The following is a 2,771-nucleotide window of genomic DNA, read 5'->3' as shown; positions in this document are numbered from 1 at the left end:
TAATTGATTTTCATTCAAAGAGAGAATGCCATAATGCTATTATTCTATTCAAAATCACAGTTAAGTCGTATTCAGAGCAGCATGTTTTCGTGCCATTTGTCCAAATGTATTCACGTAAATATAGTTGTACTTTTGTATTTGAAGTAAAATGTACACGTGATGTGACCGTCAGCGACCTTCAATATATAAAACTTAGTATACATTGCGGCACTGGTGGTAGCTGCCAACTAAAACTCAGGTAGCGGTAAAATAATGAAACATATAGAATTACATGATGTAAAAACACGTGATGTAGAAACACATGTTTAACTGCAAAAATGTTAACTTAAAGTGGCATTATGCGCATCTTACAGCACGTAGTGTGTTTTTGGTGAATGTTTTATAAAAGCAAGTTTTGGGTTGCTGTGCATTTAAATGTGTTTAATTAACAATAATGCCGCATAAGTATTTGAAAGTGATGCTTTAGAAATGAAGAAATCGGACTTATAAAAAATAGTTCATTTCTTCAGTCGTGTACGCAATGATCTCCCTTACCTATAAGTAGAGATTTTTGAGGTTGAAGGGAAGCAACTCATGCAAGCAGTTTGACTTTTCTTAAAAAGACTGCCCCAGTCAAAATAAGAAAAGTCATATTTAAAAAGTTATTATTTCGTAATGGTAACAGGAAGAGTTTGGTATACTGGGTTAAAAACTATAATTTCCTCCACCCTTTTTACACACATATCTATTTGTGCTGTATTTTTACTTTAAAAATGCGTATAATTCCACTTTAAACAAGAGCTGATCATGAATGAGAGTCATGCCTCATCAAAAGCTTGTTTGATTTGTTTTTAGTTTAAACATACTTATTTCGAAATTAACATAAACAAGTATAGATTCTACATTATTATTACACAAGTACGAAAGGAGTTAGGACGGAATCAAACTTAATATAGAGTTCCTCTCCCTACAAAAGGTTTTTGTCATAAAAACAGCTTTAAATGCATTTACAATTTTCCTATATAGTGAAGGCAAAGGTATTGTCATAAATGTAAAAATATCAAGTACAAAAAATGGAAGTTTATAGAATATTTTTTCTTCTAATTTTTACTTTTTTCATTCTGTGATTTGACTTACAAATACGAATGTAAGGGATTCACTTCGGGGAATATATTTTAATTACACTGTCCTATAACTTTGACACATGGCGGAGGTAAAGAAGGTTTGCGCGCAATTAAGCAATGGCACTGCCGTAGAGGGCCCGCTTCGAATGCGGGAGGTCGTGGGTTCGATCCGTGACTGCGTCATACCAAAGACGTTAAAATGGTACTAGTAGCTTCCTCGCTTGGCGCTCAGCATTAAGAGGATAGTGCTAGGACTGGTCAGTCCGGTGTCAGTATAATGTGACTGTGTGGAATATAATGTCACGTGTCTACGGCGTGATATTCCAGTGAGGCAGCACTATAAAGTTTGGTATTGTGCTCACTGCTACAAGTAGACTGTCGTTATTGTTGAAAAGACGTTAAACCCGAGCATGGCAGAAACAGTCCTGTTCAAAGATGTGTTTGGTTTGTCTGTGTTGTCTCTGTTCATTTGTCTGTATTTTTATTTGTTTATTTTGTCGTTTACATATAAATACAGATGCTGATGTTTTGACGATAATGCCAAAATGAATGTAGAAATGTTGAAATAAAAGTTCCTATTATCAACATTGAAGTTCGTAAGAAATATCTCAAATATGAATAGTTTTATCATATATTTAAAACGAAATAAAGGAAATGCAGTTTTCCGGAAAGGGGAATGGTTGCAACTGAAAAAAAACCGTAAAACATATTCGGTCAAAGCATTCATACTGTGAATAACATTATTTTAGAACAGTTTTCTGTTGAATACATTCATGAGTATGGTTACTTAAGTCGACAAAATGCTGCTGTATTTCTAAATATCGTGGTAACCATTCTTACAAAGTATTTGTATGTTTTAGACATGTTCTGATAAAAGTTTAATATTGATATCCGGCCGACCTAGGTAGTTATTATTATATTTGTACAAAGAATGAAGTCGGTTTTTAAAGGTTTGTGTGCATTATAACACCAAGGAGACGTTAAAAATACATTATGGAAATATACATTTTTTTTTCTCCACCAAGCGTATGGATTTATTTTTATTCTTAAAGTTTAGTTTGTTCAATTTGTATTGAAATTCCACCCTTACTTAAAGAAAAAGAGACGCCCGCCGCTCCCTGTAGATGATTTATTTGTTCAATTCAATGCAGATATTGCGCAATATGGCAATATCAATAAACCAAACTATCTTGGAAAGATAAGCATCTTGATTTTTTTATTTATGAGAGTTTTACATCAATCGGTAGAATAATATGAGCCGCGCCATGGGAAAACCAGCATAGTGCATTTGCGACCAGCATGGATCCAGACCAGTCTGCACATCCGTGCAGTCTGGTCAGGATCCATACTGTTTGCTTTCAAACCTTTTTGCAATTAGAGAAACCGTTAGCGAACACCATGGATCCTGACCAGACTGCCGGTCGCAAACGCACTATGTTTGTTTTCTCATGGTGCGGCTCATATGATCAGTGTAATAAGTATGAATTAGGGAAAAGTTTCTAATATGACGATAAAGGATTTTCTTACAGATTTTATTCATTGGCCGTGATCATGTAAAATTACATGAATATCAATTTGCGTTTTCAAATATGGCAGAGTCATTAGGCTTATTTTGAAATGTCTTAAAGGAATTTTGTTCAGTAAAGCAATTTTCGTTATCTGAGGTAC

Source organism: Mercenaria mercenaria, chromosome 8, assembly GCF_021730395.1.
Source record: "Mercenaria mercenaria strain notata chromosome 8, MADL_Memer_1, whole genome shotgun sequence".
Classification (NCBI taxonomy): domain Eukaryota; kingdom Metazoa; phylum Mollusca; class Bivalvia; order Venerida; family Veneridae; genus Mercenaria; species Mercenaria mercenaria.
Note: the sequence above shows the minus strand (reverse complement) of the source record.